Source organism: Balaenoptera borealis (assembly GCF_965194805.1).
Source record: "Balaenoptera borealis genome assembly, chromosome: 2".
NCBI classification, from domain to species: domain Eukaryota; kingdom Metazoa; phylum Chordata; class Mammalia; order Artiodactyla; family Balaenopteridae; genus Balaenoptera; species Balaenoptera borealis.
This window is the reverse complement of record NC_138867.1, coordinates 157,956,473-157,977,313: the sequence shown is the minus strand read 5'-3', so window position 1 is coordinate 157,977,313 and position 20,841 is coordinate 157,956,473. Positions and strand designations below refer to the sequence as shown.

General features: G+C 47.5%; 1 protein-coding gene and 1 long non-coding RNA gene across 17 annotated transcripts in view; one reads left to right on the top strand and one right to left on the bottom strand.

Moving 5' to 3' along the window:
- LOC309623865 overlaps positions 1–20,841 on the top strand; it is a 543,116-nt gene that overhangs the window by 228,981 nt on the left and 293,294 nt on the right. The gene's annotated exons all lie outside the window — the stretch shown is intronic.
- LOC309623853 (uncharacterized protein) overlaps positions 1–20,841 on the bottom strand; it is a 166,966-nt gene that overhangs the window by 143,561 nt on the left and 2,564 nt on the right. For 14 of the 16 annotated variants that reach the window (XR_014241673.1, XR_014241674.1, XR_014241675.1 and 11 more), the window contains exon 1: positions 19,652–20,720. The exons of 1 other annotated variant lie outside the window; for it this stretch is intronic. The gene's annotated coding sequence lies outside the window, so the exon portion shown is untranslated. Of the gene's footprint in view, positions 1–19,651; positions 20,771–20,841 lie in introns of those variants that run through there. One more of the 16 variants, XR_014241672.1, reaches the window with a different exon arrangement.

Genomic DNA, 20,841 nt, shown 5'->3' with positions numbered 1-20,841 from the left:
ATAGACGTCCTGCCCATTTCTTTGTCCTCCATCCGGTATTAGCAGAAATCACATGGGATTTTTTTTTTTTTGCATCACAAATAACAAAAACCATGCATATTTTAACTTCATCTCTAGGATTAAAGTAAATACATAATTTTGGCAAATTACTCGGAATTACGGGCTAGCAGCATCTGGTTGGGATATTCTCAAGTAAATTATTGGCACGGTCTCTGCCACATTTTTAATTTTAACCAAAATGTTCTCAGAAACATGTGTTTTCTGTCCCGTTTGCATGTAATCAGTTTTAGAGGGCCTCGGAGTTTTAAACTGGGGTTTCAGAAATTAGCTCCGATACCTGGGCACTGCCTGCAGGCCCCAAAGCGCCCTCCTCCCTCCCAGCACCGTTCTGCCCCTGCCACCAGCTCTTCAGAGCGAGAGAGGCCCGCAGGTACTGTGTGTGCGCGTCCCTCGCCCTTCATTCTGCTCCCAAATTACATACCTCGCTTTTATGTCAAGTCCAATATAGTTCCTTACCAGTTTTTTTTTTTCCTCCTTATTCCACATCAAGAGTACCCAATTACTTTTATAAATACTTGTTTTAAAAATATCACAGTGGTTTCCTGCTGCTTGAAATTCTCAAGGGCTATGCAGGATTTTAGACTCTTATAAATCTTTCAAACAGTTCATATTTTATCAACAAAGTGTGCTTTTTTGTAAACCCTAAATATAACTCCTCATCGAAGGCTTTTTTTTTTTCCAATTATTTGACCTTTCCATAAAACGACAAAACTAAAGGAATTTGGGCCATTTCAAAAGTCATTTCCCTTGGGCTCATTAACCCTGCCTGGCCTACCAACAGGAGTGGTGTTTTTGGTTAAAAGAGAAAGCATGAGGGTTTCAAAACGTCCCAGCAGAGGTAAAGCAGGGTTACGTACTAGGTCTTTAAAAGAAAATTCCAGGAAGGTCTTGGCTTTTGTTAAAACTGAAAAGCTCCCTAGCTCAAGGCAGGGACTCCTTGAACGAATGACACATCACCAGGGACCCAGAAGGAGTCAGTCTGCGTGGTAGAGGCTGGGCTCCAGGTCCTGAGGATGCCCTGGTCCTGAAGTCTACTCAGCTGTCCGAATGTATATGGGCACTTCTGTGGTTTTCCACTTGGAACTCCCTGGAGATACCCAAGGAATGGCCACTTAGGAGGCAAATCCAAGAATCATATTCAACCATGAGCAAGATGCAGTTCTAAGCACTACAAAAATCAAGGTGTATCCACCAACCAAATGACTGTCCGGAAACACAGGAGTTTCAAGTCTTGATCTCCTCTGCTATGTCTGAACTTCTATCTTATGATCTGGAAACCATTGCTGGGCAGGGAGAGAATGAACAAGGGAAAGAAGTGCAGTCTGGGTATATTTTAGAGCCTCAGGCCTCAAACACATAAAGAGTAAACCAACTCTTTGAAGAATGTCCTTGGGTTAGATACCCTTGATTCTCCCCCACTGAAAATCCAGGCAAGTGTAATCAGCTTAGGGTCACCACCATCCCCAACTTACCACCAAATCCCCCCACATTCATTCATCCAGCAAATACTTGGTGACCACCTACTACGTACCCAGTTCTTCTGGGAGCTGAGGAAGAGTCAAAGAACCACAAAATGGACCTAGAGATTCTCATACTAAGCGAAGTAAGCCAGACAGAGAAAGACAAATATCATATGATATCGCTTATATGTGGAATCTAAAAAAAAAAAAAAAAATGATGCAAATGAACTTATATACAAAACAGAAATAGACCCACAGACATAGAAAACAAACATGGTTACCAAAGGGGAAAGGGAACAGGGAGGGATAAACTAGGAGCTTGGAATTAACAAATACACACTACTATATATATAAAATAGATAACCAACAAGGACCTACTGTAATAGCACAGGGAACTATACTCAATATTTTGTAATAACCTATAAAGGAAAGGAATCTGAAAAAAAATAGATACATATGTTTGTAAAACTAATTCACTTTGCTGTACACCTAAAACTAACACAACATTGTAAATCAACGATACTTCAATTAAAAACAACAAGAAGCACAAAAGGAATACCTCTCCTCGAGAATCGAATTGTGGGGTGTTCCCTGGTGGCCTAGTGGTTGGGATTCTGGGCTTTCATTGCCATGGCCCGGGTTCAATTCCTGGTCGGGGAACTGAGATCCCGCAAGCCACACGATGTGGCCAAAAAAATTTTTTTAAAAATGAATCTAATAGTGAGTGTACAACCTTAACGCTGTGTAACCCCACCAGGCACTATGTGAGCAAAGTCAAGGAGGGATCCAGACAGTCAGGGCACTCGGAATAGGTTGAAAGGCACAGCTTCTGGAGGCTGGCTACTCAGAGGAGGGTTCCAGAAGGTGAGGTCTGGGCCAAGCCAGAGGGGGTATACCAGTTAGGGTTTGCAGAGAAACAAACCCTAACATACAGGAATACATACATACATTATCTATAGGCATGTATATGTATATACGTGTGTATATGTATATTTACACACATACACACACACACACACACACACACACACACACACAGAATGATTTCTTGTAAGGAACCGGCTCACGTGATCATGGGGGCTGACAAGTCTGAATTTCTAAGACAGACTGTAGCCTGAAAATGCAGGAGGAGTTGATACCGCAGTGTGCAGGCAGAATTCCTTCTCGGGGACACCTCAGTTGACTAGATGGGGCCCATCCACATCATCTAGGGCAATCTTCTTTACTTAAGGTAAAAGGACTGTAGATGCTAACCGCATTCACAAAATACCTTCGCAGCAACACTTAGCTTTGTGTTTGATTAACCAGCTGGGACTCGGACTGAGCCAAGCTGACACATGAAACTAACCTCCCAGGATGTCTCCGGAGAGGGAGCAAGAAGGCAACTGCTGCTTAGGATTCAGCTCGGGGACTCTGAACTCTGTGCTGAGAGGTTTGGGGCCCGTGTCCCGGCCCCTGGAGTCGTTAAAGGTTTCCCATGATACAGGCAGCACTGCAATCTGGAGGGAGCCTGAGGATAGACCAGGAAGAACAGACCACTGAGAAATCTGCACGAGTCCACCCAAGGGAAGGACCAGATCCCAGGCTGGTGAGGGGAGAGGAGCTGAGGGGAAGGAAGAACAGCTGCAAGAGGCAGGCTGCCCACAGGGATGGGAGGGGCGGACACAGTGCTGGGGGACTGAGCCGGAAAGGACTTCCCTGTCCCCGTGGTTAGCAGAGGGAATCAAGAGGAGCAGCCAGCTTGGAGGGCAGGCTGGGGAGCTTGGGTCTCGATGTCTCGAGGGTATGCGCCCTGAGACCAGTGGGGACACACAGCCACACGCAGAGCAGAAGTCAAGGTCACTATAGAGAGAAACCCGCGGCGCTGATGCCGTGGTAACTGATGACATCTCCAAGGGAGAGACCTAAAGGAGAACAGGTCGGAGACTTGAGCCTTGGAGGGTGGCTGCAAAGAGCCCAGAAACCAAGGGGACGGAACCAGAATGTCAGACAGGCCATCAACAGATGCCAGCCAGGCCACAGAGGGAGTGGAGAGCCGCAGTGAGGACCAGGGTGTAAGGAAAGGCCTTCAAAATGGCAGAAGCAACACAGTGACTGAGCAGCTAGGAGTGACCCTGGGAAGCAACACGGGCTGCCCTCAGGGCTTCTCCCACGTGCAAGGAACCTGAGAGAAGAGTTTATGGCCAAGGGCACGGGCCATGTGGTCGAGGAGGGGTCTGAGGCAGACAGGAGAATTTCTCCCTGGAGTCAGCCCTTCTGGAGCCCTGAGGGGGCAAGCAGAGGACCCCCAGGAGACGATGGGTGGATCTGCACTAGACTTCAGTGGAAGCCTACTTAACACCTGGACACCTAGTAGGATGGAGGTGGGGCAGGGCTACTGAAAGCGGAGGAGCAGGAACAGGGATGAAGACAGCAGTAAACTGGGAGAAAGGTGAGGCAGGTGATCATGGGGGGAGGGCAGGAAGACTGGGGGGAACAGAGCCTTGTTACTTGACAGAATTAAGGAGGGTGGGGGAACAGACGCAAATTGGATGATACACACACAGCGGGATACAGGATACCCAGGCTCAAGGATGGAAGGTTAGTGTGGCAGCAGTATCAGGAGGTGGGCACCAACCAACACTGCTTCAGACACCTGCCTAGTACAAAAGGGGTGGTGGAAAAAGAGGTACACCTGAACCTTGAAAAAATAAAAGACTACTTTAAAAAAGGGGGTGGTGGAGGCGGGAGCCCCAGATGATGTCAGTAGCTCACACTTCTGCATGGTGCTTAATGCCCACCGGACACAACTCTAGGACCTCTATATACTAATGTATGTCAAGCTTCTTAATCATCACAACCCTGAGACATGTGGTACAATAATTATCACCATTTTACAGAGAAATAGAGGAATAGAGAGGTTAAGAACTTGCCCAAGGTCACACAGCTAGCAAGTGGCAGAACTGGCATTCAAACTAGACAGTCAACTTAGATGTGAGAGGTTAAATGACTTGTCTGAAATAAAGCAAAAAGATAAATTCAGAACTCAAACACAAGCATATACATATGGTGGCTGCTTTACCCATCCAGAAGCACACCAGCCTGGGTCACCCTCTGAGTAAACTGATCTAGAGGCACAAGAAGAATACTCGCCAGGAGCTTGCAAGGGCCCCTCCAGTCCTCTGGTGCCTCTGGCCAGGCACACTGGTTCCCAACATCCTTGCAAAGACTTGTCCTAAACTACAATGATATTTGCGCAGGAGCCGGAGGTCTGGGGTGCAGAAGGCAGGGACTGCAGCTTCAGGCATCAGCAGCCTGGACAATGCTGGATGGGCCCTGAAAAGCTAGGAGGTCACCTGCCAGGAAAGTCCCTCACCAGGCTCATGGTCAGATTCTGGAGTTGCCGGGTATGCTGGAAGTAGCTCAGCCAAGGGGCTCTGAAGAGATGCTTCACACCAAGGTCCCTGCCAGCTCTAGGAGCTTCTGTGTCTACAGTGAGCCAGAACACAGCAGATTTGGAATCTGGAGGTTTATTGATGATCTGCTGTGTCATTTGACCTCTTAAGCTGCTGAAATCCAAACTGGTAATTAAGCCAAGTCCAAACATCCAAGACAGAGAGAATGAGGGAGAGAATCTTTACCCTAAAAATAACTCTATTGTTTTTACATTTGTACCTTGCCTTTTACTGTAAAATCTTTCATCCTGCAGAAGGGTTACCCATTGCAAGATAAGAATCAAAATGTTGCTTTTGTGCTTGTCCACGCAGCCAGCGGCTCAAGGCTCAAGAGACAAATATGCACTGTGCTGTCTTCTTGTTCTCAGCCAAAACCGCTTTCCTGGGGCAAAGTATCATGGTCAACCCTCTGCACCTCTCAGCCCCCTCCCCTCCATTTTCCAGCCCCTCATCCTGCTCTCTCTGCCTCCAAGCCAACTGCCCAGCCTTTGTTCTACAGGCCCAGTTCCCCTTCCCATGCCATGAGGCCTACCCCTCCTCCTCAGCCCCCTCTTCCTCCTCATCCCCCTCTTCCTTCTCCTCTCCCTCCTCCATCTCCTCCCTCTCCTCCTCCCCTCCTCCTCCCCTTCCCCATCTCCTCCCTCTCCTCCTCCCCCTTCCCCTCTCTTCCTCCTCCTCCACCTCCTCCACCTCCTCCACCATAGCTGTTCTCAGGGCTAGCAGCTGACAGGGAAAGGAGAAGAGTGAGTTCTATTCCGGCAGGAGGGAGGAGCCTGGACCAGGGCAGGAGGGAAGCAGCAGGGAGCCCCCAAAGATGAGAGAAAAGCACCAGAGCCTTCCTTGGGCCCTCTTGCTGGTAACCCAAGCTGCCTCTTCGGTGAGGCCCACAGCAAGCGGCAGCCCCTGGCTGCCATGCCCACACATCACAGAATGGCAGGTTGTCCAAGATCCAGAAGTGTGTCCAGGGCCAGCTGGCATTTTTCTGAACGCATCCTCACCCATCATATAAATCAGAATTCCCCAAAGTGTGATGTGTGTGTTACTGGACCTCTCAAGATGATTCACAGGGCAATGGACACATGCTTTCTATTTAAGAGATGTGTATCTATTTTTACAATCACCTCCTGTTTACAGGAAGGTTAAAAGTCGTTTTCATGCACGGTCATGGAAGAAAGTTTCCTGTTAAAATAAATTTTCTAAGTGAAAAATGTGCGCCACTTTAAAGAAAAGCAGAAAGTAATTAGTAATTGCATGGGTAGAATGCAAATATGGCAAAAGCCGCAAAGGCGATAAGTAAATGACTGATGATTGGTGATTCTGACATCTACTGCATAGATATGGACCCATCCCATAGACCCACTTTGGTCCTTGGTTAATTGAGAATAGGTCAGACTCACAAACCATTTTCTTTCCTTTTTTTTTCTTTTAATATTTATTTATTTATTATTTATTTTTGGCTGCGTCGAGTCTTCGTTGCGGCACGTGGGCTCAGTAGTTGTGGCACGCGGGCTCAGTAGTTGTGGCGTGTGGGCTTAGTTGCCCCACGGCATGTGGGATCTTAGTTCCCCGACCAGGGATGGAACCCGCATCCCCTGCATTGGAAGGCGGATTCTTAACCACTGGACCACCATGGAAGTCCTCTCACAAACCATTTTCAATTCAGTGGACAAATATTTGCCAAGAGCCTTTGCTGTGTCCAGGACCGTACGAGTCACACAGAAAAGGGAACCTCCCACAGCCACCCCTGACTTCGGGTAGCTTTCAGTTAACTCGTTGGAAAGAACAGGTCTACACTCGAGGAAACAGCTAGAGAATGGAACAGAAGTGTGTAAGAGAGGGAAGCAGACTTGAGCAGTGGAAGGGAACAAGAAAAGGGAGCCCAGGATTCACTGGGGTGACTCCAAGGTGAGGCTCAGGATGGGTCATGGAGATCTCAATCAGTTCTGAGGAGCCTGGAATGTTCCTTCCGCTCCAACCTCATCACCTGGATCCCAAGAGTCGCTCCAGACCCTGGTGACCTTGTGGCAGTGAAAGTCCTCACCAGAGGACCTCACTTTTAAAGGTGTGAGGAAAGGGCAGACCAGCAAGTGTCCACCAGCAAGTCACGTTCCTGGGCGGCTCTATAATCCTGACAACCACCTCCGGAGTCCACACAGCAAGGCTCTTCTGTGGTGGCACCGAGGACCTCGGCACCCTCTAGCCAGGCTCCGCCTACTCTCTGCTTTCCTGTGTGGTTCTCTTGGCTCTCAAACTCCTGATGCTGCCTTCTCTGTGGTGCCTGGGGAGGACCATCTCCCTTCCCAGTCTGAAGCTGACCTAGGAACCCAGAGAGCTGGGTGTAGCTGAGTGGGAACAGAGGCAGACTCACAACTGCTGCGTTTCCCTCCAACTCTTGAGAGTTGACACCTTTGGGTACCTCTTGGTGCCCTGACGACAGTGAGGCTCATCTTAGGGAACTGCTCCCCCAGCCATATCCACAGAGTCCCAGGGTGGGTACCCGTCCATGAGATCACATCCCACGGCCCTACCCCCTGGACCACGAAGCATCAGAGCAGAGATCTGAGCCAATCAGATTCTCCCCCTGGAATCAGGAACTTTCTGGAATTTGGAATTACAACAGAGAGATTCCAGCTCACTCTGGGCTGATCTCTGGATGGCAGAGATGCAAAACTCTATAGTTAGGTGAGGCCGTCTTTGGCCACGTGGCCCAGAAATGCAGAGAAAGTGGATCCGCAGAGAGAAGCAGAGATGTAAGGCAAAAAGAGATAAGCCCTAACAAGCCATGCTCTCCCTCAGCCTTTGGCCAAGTGCTTTTGCTGCCACAAGGCCCTCCTCTCCCTCCCTCTCTAAGATAACAGCACAGGACTCAAGGGTTCCATAATGCTTAACAGTGAAATTCATTGATACGGATGGAATGTTTGTATCTCCCAAAATTCATATGTGGAAACCCTAACCCCTGGTGGAAAAGTTATTTGGAGGTGAGACCTTTGGGAGATAATTAGGATAGATGAGGTCATGAGGGTGAAGCATCCCATGATGGGATTAAAGCCCTTATAAGAAAAGACCATAGAGCTTACCCTCTTTCTTTCTCTCTCCCTACCATGTGAAAACACAGCAAGAAGATGGCCATCTACAAGCCAGGAAGAGAGCCCTCAGCAGAACCCAGCCAGGCTGGCACCCTGATCTCAGACTTCCCAGCCTCCAGATCTGTAAGAGAATAAATATCTGTTGTTTAAGCCACCCAGTCTATGGTATTTTGTTTACAGCAGGCCTTTGCCCTGGCCGTTGGCCTTAAATTCTCTTAAATTACTGCCACTTTCCCCATCACTCACTAGACCTCGGCCGCACTAACCACTGTTCAGTTCTTCGAACAAGTCAACCTTAGTTCCAACCTCAGGGCCTTGGTTCTTACTCTGCTTCTGGCTGGGAGTAGCCTCCCTCTGTCTTCATACGGTGGGCTTTTTCATGTCATTCAGATTTTTATAGAAATAATCCTTATTCAGAGAAGCCTTCTCAGACCACCCTCATTGACATAGACCCTTAGACACTCTATTTTCTCATTACTTCATGTGCAGCATGAGACCAGCTACCTTGCCCATCTTATTCACCACTATATCCCACAAAGCCCAGCCCAGCACCCAGCACAGCAAAGGTGTTCATCGGATATTTGTTGAATAAATGACTGAGACACAAAGAGTCTGGCCTCCACGAGTCCAGACAGAGAGCCAAGCTGTGGGTGGAAAAGGGGAAAGGGTGACACTGGCAGAGGGCACCACCATTAGCTTGGTCTGCGTTCAAAAGTCTCCCAGTCAGCAAACCAGCTCACGCAAGCCCTCCTAAGGAAACACAGTGCAGAACTCGGGAAATGGAGCCCAGGGCTGGTCAAAAGACAGTCATACTCTAAAATATGCACGACCAGATTTTGTGTACCACGTGTTTTATCTTTGACCGTACTTATGGAAAGATTATTCAAGAACATCGTGAACACACAAAAATAAATCTTTAAAAATATCATTTGGATGACACACACATACAAATGAAAGATTTTTCTCTTTTTACTATAGCATTCCATTAAGGCATTTTGAAAAAGCAAATGTGCTAAGTAACGGCACACCATAACCTGCAAATAAAAATGGACCCAGTTGCTACCCACACAGCTGACCCCAGATGAAACCCACCCCAATCTCACCATCAATCAAGGTAGAAGGAGGGGGCAGCTCGCCAACTCGGTTTCCTGTCCTCTGAGGACCTGACAGTGTCCAAAGCAACAGAAGGTCACGGCTCTTACTCACACTTGGATGTGGGTCAGAAAGTGGCCACAGCCACCACTGCCTGCTTTGATCACTGGGGAAAACAATGGCTATTCAGTGAGTGCCAGGTGCCAAAAGCAAGGCATTTGACACGCTATCTCACGTAATCCTACAACAACCCTATGAAGCACACAGTATTATCCTTGAACTTATGTTGAGCAGGCTGAGGCTGCTCAACATAAATTCAAGCCTCAACAGAGAGGCTAAGTAACCTGGCTGAGATCACACAGCTAATCGGCATCAAGGCTGAGATTTGAAGGCCACAGTGCCTAGATCCTTACCTACCCAAGAGCTGTCCCTCACCTCCACACTCCATAGATTAGCTCTCCTTACTCTTCTTCATCCTCACCATCAGTAACTGATGTCAAGGGACCAACACCTTCCTCTTTTCTGTCCCTCCTAAACACCCAGCACGTGCCAGCCTGCAGTGAACTTCACGAGGTTGATGATGATGGACCCAGGCTTCTTGCAGAGCATCCCCTTCTGGTCCGCCTCTCTCTCCCTCTGCCTTATCCCCCGAGGGCTCTTTTCTCATCAATTATCAGCCCTCTTGCTTTAGTTTTGTATGCCTAATTTATCTTGTTACCCACTTCTTTTTGTTTGTTACCTAGCCAAAAAACAAGAAGAGTGGGCTTCCCTGGTGGCGCAGTGGTTGAGAATCTGCCTGCCAATGCAGGGGACACGGGTTCGAGCCCTGGTCTGGGAAGATGCCACATGCCATGGAACAACCAAGCCCGTGAGCCACAACTACTGAAGCCTGTGCACCTAGAGCCCACAACAAGAGAAGCCACAGCAATGAGAAGCCCGCGCACCGCAACGAAGAGTAGCCCCCGTTCACTGCAACTAGAGAAAGCCCGCGTGCAGCAACGAAAACCCAACGCAGCCAAAAATAAATAAATTAATTTAAAAAAATAAATAAAGATATGGGCTTCCCTGGTGGCGTAGTGGTTGAGAATCTGCCTGCCAATGCAGGCGACATGGGTTCGAGCCCTGGTCTGGGAAGATACCACATGCCGCAGAGCAACTAGGCCCGTGAGCCACAACTACTGAGCCTGCGCGTCTGGAGCTTGTGCTCCGCAACAAGAGAGGTCGCGACAGTGAGAGGCCCGCGCACCGCGATGAAGAGTGGCCCCCGCTCGCCGCAACTAGAGAAAGCCCTCGCACAGAAACGAAGACCCAACACAGCCAACAATAAATAAATAAATAAATAAAAAGAAGCTTTCATTTAAAAAGAAAAAAAAAAGATAAAAAACTTAAAAAAAAAACAAGAGGAGTCTAAATAACATTCTTTGGCTTCCTTTTAGATTGTAATCTTACCTTAGTTCTTGTGCATTTCTTTCTTCTGAGGACTTTCTTTTACTTTTCTCTCTTTTACTTCTTCCTACTTCTTCTGCCTCTCTCAAGGTTTTAAGGTCTTAAGGAGAAATATATATATATATATATATTTGTGTGTGTATATATATATATATATATATATATATATATATATATATATATATGCACATACATGGGCACTGGATTCCTCTGGCCATCAGGCTAAGTTCACCTTGTTCATCATCAAAATGAAAGTGTTTTGCAACATGATCTATAATACTTATTATTCACTGGTGGGGATGGCGAAGTGGGTTCTGATTTCAGAACAATAATAAAATACAAAGATCTGGCCATCTGAATACCCAAGTTCAAATCTGGACTTGACCCTTCCAGCTGTATGTGCCTTGGACAAGAATCTCTGAGCTTGAGGTTTTCATCTGTAAAATGGGAATAATAATTCTACTCCCTCCCAAGGCTGTAGAGAGGTTTTAAAAAGCCATGTATATGAAAGCACTTTCAAACTAGAAATAATTTCAGCATAAAGCAGTATGGAATCCGGGCCTTGGCTGAACTACGAAATGCCACAAGAAAGGGGAGGATGCTGTTGAATTGTGCATTGGATATCGCACCTGGGTGGCCCACTAACTCTTTACATCCACGACCTTTCCCCCAAACTGGGTTTCCTCTCTGGAAGTCCCAGTCCTGCTCATGGAACCAGGAGGCATTTCATCATTCAATAACCACACACACACACTTAATCCGCTGTGAGTCAGGGGCTGCAGTGGGTTCTAGCGATTGGACATTGAACTTGCCGAACAATATCCTCTCCTTCAGGGCCCTTATAATCCATTTTGGATGGGAGAAACAGTAAGACAACAAACAATGAAAATAAATAAATAAACAAGATAATAACTGATCAAGGCCCCTGATTTGCAGGAACAGCCTGCATGAAGGCCCGAAGGCAGGAAAGAGGTTGGCTTATTTGTAGTATAGAAAAAAGGTGCTGGAAGGGAATGAGTGATTCCCTGAAGAAGTGGAATCCCCTGAGGTCTGCAAAATCAGCAGGGCCAGATCTTACAGGGCCTTCCGGTCTGTGGTCAGGAGTGTGCACTGGATTCTAAGGAGGCCTCTGGAGTCAAGCGATGGAGTGATAGGATTGGGTTTAGGGTTTATTTTTGTTGGTTGCTTGGTTTGGTTTTTTTTTTTTTTTTTATCAGTCTGGCCACAGTGCAGAGAATTAGGATTGGAGAGAGTGTTGGTGAGCGAAAGTGGAAGCAAGAGAGCAGATGGTCATCTCCACGGTAGGACGAGACAGAGATGCCTGAGGCTTGGATGGTGGAAATGGAGAGAAGCGAACAGAATCGACAGGTATTCTGGAGTCAGAAACAACACTAATTGGTGATGAGTTACATACAGAGGTGTGAAAGGAAGGAGAAAATGGCTCATTTTCATATCAAAGAGGACTCCTGGGGTTTTTTTGCTAGAGCAACCAGAAAAGAAGTGATAGCACTGATTGAGATGGGGGTGGGAGATGGAAGAGAAGTGGAGGAGCACGGGGCAGGTGAAGGGGGAACTGGTAAAAGAGAGGCTTAGGGACTTCCCTGGAGGTCCAGTGGTTAAGAGTCTGTGTTTCTAATGCAGGGGGCATGGGTTCGATCCCTGGTTCAGTATCCCTGGTTGGAGAACATGTAAGATCTCATATGCCATGCGGTGCGGTCAAAAAAAAAAAAGAGAGAAAGGCTTAAACTTCCATCATTTTCCCCACCTACCCCTCAAGTGCAAAAGTTGGTTATCTTGCCAGTTTGTCCCCCACAAGCTTCTAAAAATCGCCTCTACCTTCGCATCTCCAATTTGCCACGTGACTTCTCAATGTGTTTCGCCCCTGGAGGTCTCCACCTCCAAACCATCTCTGCACCCTCACTAGCCCCACATCCTCAGGACTTTCTGGAATGGGGAGTAACGCACTTACCTTTATTGTTTAAGACTTCTGCATTGGGTTTTCTGTTACTTGCAGATGAAGACAGACACACCAGGCCCTCGGGATCAAATCCCAGCCAACGTTCAGCCAAGAGTCCTCTCCTCCAAAACACCATCCTTCTCTGCCACACCAGACCACCCAGCTCTCCATCCTGCCTGCTCTCACGCACTCCTCTGAGCCTCTGTGTATGTTGGTCCAGCTGCCTGGGATGCTTTTTCTCCCTGTTTCCACCTTCTAAGTGCCTCCTAACCATTCTCTTAGCCATTCTTCAGTTCCTGTTTTGTAAGTGAACGTAAAAACTAAAAATTTTTCATCTTTGACACCTTTCATGAGGTGTCAACCATTGAGGGGTCAGTGGTTGAGGGCAACCATTCTCTTAGTTCCCAGAGTACCCTGCCCTCATCTCCATCATAATGCCAACCACACAGTGTTGTAAAAATTATTATTTCCTTGTCTCTAAATTTGTACTGCTGTAAGGGCAGTGCCTGGGTTCATCTCTTCCTTGCCGTCCAGTATGCAACACGGGATCTAACACACAGACACACACAAAAGTTGACTGAATGACTGAATGTCAGAGTGGGTTAGTGCTATAGACTGAACGTTTGTGTCCTCCCAAAATTCATATGTTGAAAGCCTAACCCCCAATGTGATGGTATTTGGAGGTGGGGTCTTTGGGAAATAAGTAGGGTTAGATAGGTTATGAGGTTATGACCCTCATGATGGGATTAATATCCTTATAAAAAGAGGAGATATGAGATGGATCTCTCTCTCTCTCTCTCTCTCTCTCTCAATATCTTTCTCTCCCCCTCTCTCCCTCTCTTTATGCATAATTCAAGGAAGCAGGCCTCCACTAAGAACCCAAACACGCTGGCACCCTGATCTCAGGCTTCCAGCCTCCAGAACTATGAAAAAGAGATATTTGTGGGAATTCCCCGGTGGTCCAGTGGTTAGGACTCTGCACTTTCACTGCCGAGGACATGGGTTCAATCCCTGGTCAGGGAACTAAGACCTCGCAAGCCGCGCAGTGCAGCCAAGAAAAACAGAAAGAAAGAAATATTTGTTATTTAAGCCACCCAGTCGATGCTACTCTGTGATAGCAGCCCCAGCAGACTAAGACAAGTAAGTTCTAAAGTCTTCAAACGAAGTAAAAATCTTGAATGGTCAAAATTAATCTTAAAAATCCTGCCTACCACACACTAAAATACAGTATCCATGTTTTTATTATACATAATTCTTACCCCACTGAATTTTGAGAAATACTGAGTTCCACTAAAGGGGAGAATAAACAGAGAGGTTATATGACAACGTCTCTCATTCAAAGCACCCCACTGTAAAACAGTCATCAATCCTTAACAGGGAGTTTTAAGGAAGATGGCGTTGGGGAACGGCTTCTTCACTGGCTCCTGGTTCCTCCTCCTTCTTCACTGGCTCCTTCTACACTGGCTCCTGCTTGCCTGAAGGAGTTTACTTGATTTTTGTTTTAATATTCTCGCCTGTAACCTCAGCCCCCAGTACAGCAGGAAAAAGTTGTCATCCTCATCTGGTCCAATGAAGCCTTTTTATTTTTCTGAGTAATTTACAGAAATAATAATAAAGGGACAGTTTTAAAATTCTTATTACAAAACTGAATAATTTAAACCTAGCAGGGACTTCCCTGGTGGTCTAGTGGTTAAGACGCCACGCTCCCAATGCAGGGGGCCCGGGTTCGATCCCTGGTCAGGGACCTAGATCCCGCACGCCACAACAAAGATCCCGCACACAGCAAAGACGATCCTACGTGCTGCAACTAAGACCAGGCGCAGCCAAAATAAAGAAATAGTTCAAAAATAAATAAATACAATAAACATAGCAAATTTTCATTCCCTATTTTCCTGACTTTGAAGGTATATAAACTCAAAATGAGCAACATTCTCTACATGCAACTAACTATTCATCAGCTGTCAAACATGAACTGGGGGCAGATCCACCTCATAAATACTAATTCCAGATCTCAAGTAAATCTCTAATAAGTTCTAATTTATTGTTATTTCTGGTTCTTCTTGCACTTGCATCATAAAACTAGTACTTTTCAAACCTTTGATGGGTTGTAATTTTCCTAAAGAGAAGAGGGTCATCTTCTTTTCTCCATAATTGCAAAGCATTTTCATTCTTACATTTATAAACACTAGTAAGAATACTCTTTGGATCACCTTTGTAAACACACCTGACTTCATCATTTGTCCCTTTCAAACTGTATCAAGGAAATTTTGCTGAACACACACCACAAAAGGTACAAGAAGATTGGCCTCCCCTTCTTTGAGCAAAACAGGATAGTCCAGGTTCTTGTTGCAAAATATTGGGTGATGAAATCATTCCTGTTGAATGACTAACTGGATGAGAATACCATATTTTTTGTCCTCAAAAATATATTGTTTATTGATCGATTCTGGAGTGTGAGAAAATTGATCCAGAATGTTGTATGGTAAAACTCAGAGTCTGAGACTTTGCTTACAGGGTGAATTTTACTGTTATCATCAGAGTCAACATCGCTGCTGTCTCTTCTGATATGTCTAACTACTGTAAAACATTTTCCTTTGTCAATTTTCTTCTCTTTACCATTTTGCGCAGGCAATGAAAAATTCTGTATTCTCCATGGCATGCAATGAAAGTGATAATAATAAAACTACAAAGATGATGACCTTGGGGCTTCCCGGTGGCGCAGTGGTTAAGAATCCGCCTGCCAATGCAGGGGACACGGGTTCGAGCCCTAGTCTGGGAAGATCCCACATGCCGCGGAGCAACTAAGCCCGTGTGCCACAACTACTGAGCCCACGTGCCACAACTACTGAAGCCCAAGCACCTAGAGCCTGTGCTCCACAACAAGAGAAGCCACCGCAGTGAGAAGCCCGTGCACCACAACGAAGAGTAGCCCCTGCTCGCCGCAACTAGAGAAAGCCCGCGTGCAGCAACAAAGACCCAACACAGCCAAAAATAAAAATAAATTAAATTAATAAATTTATTTTTAAAAAAAGATGGTGTCTTCTATCCTCTTTTATACCTTCTTGAAAGATGATGTAATACTCTAAGAAATGTAATAAGAAAACTGAAGGGTGATGCAATCGTGATGATTTATTTCACTATTGCATCAACCTTCTGGATGGTGATTCCATCATTCTTCCATTTTCTTATTATTTTAGTATTTTTAGCATAATTGGCAATAATTGATGGGTAATGATGAAATAATTCCTAGGATGAGAAAATGGAAAACATTTCAAGATATAAGAAAAATCAGATCACTAAGATCCCGTGAAGTCTTAGATTTATAAATGGCTCCAATGGTCCCATATGGTACATTCAAGATAGAATGAGTTTTATTCTGTTCTTGTTAAAAAGTAAATGTTCTCTTTGATCTCTGAAAAATTTCCTTTCAAAAGAACCAAAGTCATGATATATCAAACTTTACAAATAGTTAGAACTGCTCAGAAAAAAAAAACTCAAAAACTAAAATTGGGTCCCCTAGACCCGGATGGTATACTGATGGTTAAATCACATTAATAGATTTGGTCGTTTCGTGAAAATTTTCAAAATCTGACTCCCTGGTAACTGCCCCGCAAAAAGACCCTTCCTTTACCCATAGTTCTCGGACCAAACCCAGTCAGAGAGAAAGCTCCATAGTGTTCCAAGACCATGAATGCTCACCTCTGGGCTCCACCAGCACTCCCCATGGAGATCAGACTGCTCCTGGCCTGGGACGTTTTCTCCTAGAGTCTGTCGCCACACACAGTGAGGAAGCAAAAACCATGACCCGAGGAAAACAGAGATGGCTTCTGGAATACTCTGCAGGCTTCAGAGCAAGGCACTAACAAAACTCAGACCACAATCAGACACCGAAGTTTACTGCTTTACATTCTTTCCAGTAAATGGATTTATTGTGAGGAGACAGTGGCCCTATTCTCTTGGGGTTTTTTAAAATTCTTTTTCATCTTTTGTGTTTCCAGTCAGTCCATGACTATGGTTTGACTGTTAATCTACAACATAGAGGAAATGTCCAATTCACAAAAGTGGTGTATTCCAAACCTTTGGAAGTTGGTTGTTTTGGGAACTCAGAATATTTTCTCCTTAAATAAACAATATTATAAATGATGGTGAGGTTTCCAGACCAGCCCCACAAAAGCTCTCTTAACTCATAATGTTGTTGAGGCCCTGGACTTTTACGGTGAAAATTAGTAGAGAGCAATTTTGTTGTAGTACCAATAAACAAACTCAAATATGGAAGATATAGTCCCCTTTCTCCTGAATTCTATTTAATGGAACAACTGGTTTAATGAAAGGACATAAAGGGAAAGACAGAGACTTTTTAGGGAGAGACTTCTACTTATAAGAATTTTGAAGCCTTATAGCAGTATTCTATTGTTATTTTGTCTATCCAGTTTCACTTGGATACCTTTTTTTCATTTTCCCTCATAGAAGCATGACACAAAGGAGCCATGATGAGGGTAGATTTGGGGCTCATAGCAAAGGATGGGGGAGGAAAAGCAAAAAGTTTGAAAGAGATTTTCTTGATGGGGCGATTAAAGCACGTCGTTGCACGGGGGAGATTGCCTAAATCGGTATTAACTGATTTGCTAAGGAAATTGAGGAGAAGGTGGAAGACCCAGTATTAGTGCCCTAGGCCCTTGAGCCAGGAAGAGAGAGAGGAGAGCCCACTATTTGGTCAGACAGTTCCCTCTCTAACCATAAGGTGGTGCCATCAGCCCAGACAGTCGGCCCCGAGGGGGCGTGGCTTGCAGGAGGAAGAGCTCTCCACGAGGAAGCCACGTTTTCCACTCTGGCTTTGGAACTCAGAAAGCCTGGACCAGACACCAAGTATCAACCTATGCGATATTGCCTCATCATCCAACAACTTCCCATCCTCCAAGGCCCCACCTGCTCATACCTTCCCATCCTCCAAGAACACCTTTCTAGGCATAGCAACCCACATCAAGATTCCAACTAATTACTTCCCATTCCTCTCATCCATATCCTCCTTCACAGTGCCAGCACTGGGCCCCTGACCTTTTCCTAACTCCAAAAGGGAATCTAGTCTAAGAGCGTCCTGGAGTTTCATCCTTAAATGCCATCAGGATGTGAAAACAAGATCTCTGGTGAGCACAGATTTGTCACAAAGGCCCCACAACAAGGCCCCAGATGCCCTTGCCAGCTTTATCTTCCACTTGAATACCAAACTGGGCAACCCCTATTCCCGATACAAAACGCACCACATCTCCTCCGTTCATTTACCCCTGCTGGTCCTCCCTCCTGTGATACCCTCTGTTCCTTTTCTACTTGTTAGTATCCTCTCCCCTTTCAAAGTCTAACCCGAATTAACCTACTTACTGTTTGGATTTAACTGGTGGAGTTAGAGAGGAAAACTTGGGTTCCACGTATTAACCACAGAAGCCCCAGGATGGCACGAGGTGAGCCTGCCTCATCCTTTCCACTGCCAGTTGGGTCTTAAACTGAGAAGGAGGGTCTGTCCAGCCAAGACTCCCTGCTGAGCCTCAGGGCAATACCAGCTGGACCGTCCTTGCATCTCCCAAGTCTCAATTCCCACCTAGAGAGACACCAAAGCTGCAAGCACAATGCGTGGCCCAGTATCTATTCTCAATTCATGTTTCCTTTATAATCATAATAATAATAATTACTATCATTATTACTGCCCCTTCCCCACTCCCTACTGTCACCAGCCGCAGTCTGCCAAACCAGGCCTGAGTTACAGAGCCAGAAGAAGGAATGAGGGGAGATCACAACACAGTCACGGGTCTGAGCTCCCCTCCCCACTTCCACCCCAGGCCTGTGGCCTAGACTGGTAATCCCAGGAAACTGCCTCCTGATTCTGCAGAATTTTCTCAGCCCTGATGGGATGAACTGGGATGGGCATTCTTCTCTGGATGTTTGGCCCTGGCCAAGTGGCCTGAAGATCAAACTTATAAGAACTGGTACCTGTAACTTGCAACACCTCAAATACAGCTAACTACTTTCCTTTTAGTTCTAAAGGGACAGGTGGCTCAGGTTGGAGACAAGAATGTCCCCTGTGAGACTGGAGCAAAAAGCCCCAAGATGAATTTTTCTATATGCAGGTCCTCATGGTGGCAAAAGGCCATGCTCCAGCTCCGGGAGGCAGGAGCCCAGAGACCTCTATCTGCCTGGCCCCTGCTCCAGGTGGCCGAGAAGACTCAGAGAGTCTGCATCCAACAAAGGTCGGCTTGCTCCCACCCCCTGGACCTCTCCTATTTCCGTGGCTCAAAGAACCAAGAGACCGGATGCCCTGTTTAACGCCAATATTGCTCATGTTCTCACCTACTAAAAAGGCTCTCCAAGGAAAGAAAGCCTACCCAGGAAATTCAGAGGCTTATGGAGTTCGTGGGAGGCCAGACTGCTGCCGTTTCTTTGTTATGTTTTGTCTTTTCAGGATCTACAGGAGACGGTGTTTCATAAACTAATAAAGGAAGTTAACTACGCAAACAAAAGCAGGGTGGGAAATGCGAACCACCTATTTTAATGTACTTGTACGCCAGCCACCTCCTTCCCCCAAAGCTCTGAGGCTGCAAGAAGTAATTGTTACTGGAATCATGGGCATGAGTGGTCAGTTTCTTGCCACTGCTGCAGACTCGGACCTTCAAAGTGACCGTTTCCTTGGGCTCTGAAATCGGGTGGGGATGGTGGACAGCAGGTCCCAGGCGCTGCCCACCCGACCCCCCCCCCTCCTTTCATTCCTCCCACCTCAAGGCCACTGGATGCGCTGGACAGCCGCGGCCAGAGGAGCCCACCCTGCCCCCACCCCCCTTCCTAACGCCCTCGTGCATCCGGAACCCTGGGAAGAGAGCTTTGGAAGCCGAACGGCGGCCGGAGGATGACCCGGCCCCAGCGTCTCCGCACCCCCTCCCCCAACCGTGTCACATGGCTGCCCCAACGAGGCTCGCAGTGCGCCCCGCCGCGGAGACCCAGGGCCGCGTCGCCACGGGCAGTTGGTGATGAAACCTCCCCGGCGCATTACCGCAGAGGGCAGGGAGCAGAGCGGGGCCGGGGCCGGGGCCGGGGCCGGGGCGGGGGGTGGGAGCTGGTACCCGGGCTCACCTGTTCTCCTGGAGGAGGATGGAGACGGCGGGGGAGGGGCGAGGGAGCGTCAACCCGGGGTGAGTGGCGCGGCGCTCGCGTCCCCGCCCTCCCCCAGCCCTGCAAGCCCCCAGAGCAGCGCCGTCGGACTGACGGTGCCCGGAGCAGTTCCTGTCCCCAGCCCAGGCGCCGGGGAGACGTGAGCGTGCACACGTACACACACAGCGGGGGAAGAGGCGCTCCGAGCGGCGCCCAACTTTCTCCCTGCTTCCGCAGGCCGGGGGAGAAAGCGGTCGGGGGCAATCCAGCCCCGGCCGTGCTTGGGGAGGGAGCTCGAACAAGGAAAAGAGACGGAGAGAATTTCCTCGGGTTTTGTTTTTAGGGTTTGGGGAGAATTTTTTGACCTTTTCCATCCGATGAATGAAGAGTAAAGGGAACCAGAATGGGGTGGCGAGTAGCGCTTTGGGAAAATGGAAGAGTATGTTTGGAGACGCGTAAAGTTGCCTTTCAAGCTCCAGCCTCTGGGGCACGCAATGTTCCTCGGCGGGCTGACTCAGGGCTGCCTGGGCCTCCCAGCCCCCCACCTGGAAACGATGCATGTCCAGTCAGTCACCTGGATCCCTGCAGCCCAGCCCGGAATCCGTCTGGACTGTGGGAGGGGCGAGCATCTGGCACCAAGGCCCACCAAAGAGAGGCGAAAAGAGGAAGATGGGGCAGTCGCTCAGGCTAAGTCCTATATCTAGTGCTCTGCTCCTATCTTAAATAGTTTGCGGTTTTGTTTTTTTTTTTTTAATGCAAAGCGTCACAACGCCAGGAATTCCCATATGTGCCCAGTTTGGCCCCAGCATCACTGTATCCAGGAAGCTTCTCCAATCCTCGGGGCTGGGAATCTCAAGTGAATTCCAACAGGCAGAAAGAGGAAACTTTCCCAGCCCGATGCGGGTGTGATGCGAGTCAGGAGCCCGGGCGGACGCTGTCCCAGCGCAAACTGTCCCCTCTCGCCCTTCTTTAGCTGCAACCGGAGCTGGAATTCGCTTTTATTTTTTTAAGTCCGTTCGGCCATTGCCCTCGAGCACCCGCACACGCGCATGCATCTCCGGCCGCGCTCTCACACACTCACACACGCACGCAAACGCGTGGCCGCCGCCAGGTCTGCAACTTTGTCAGGCGCTCCCAGCGGCGCTCGGCTTCCTCCCGTAGTAGTTGGGCAC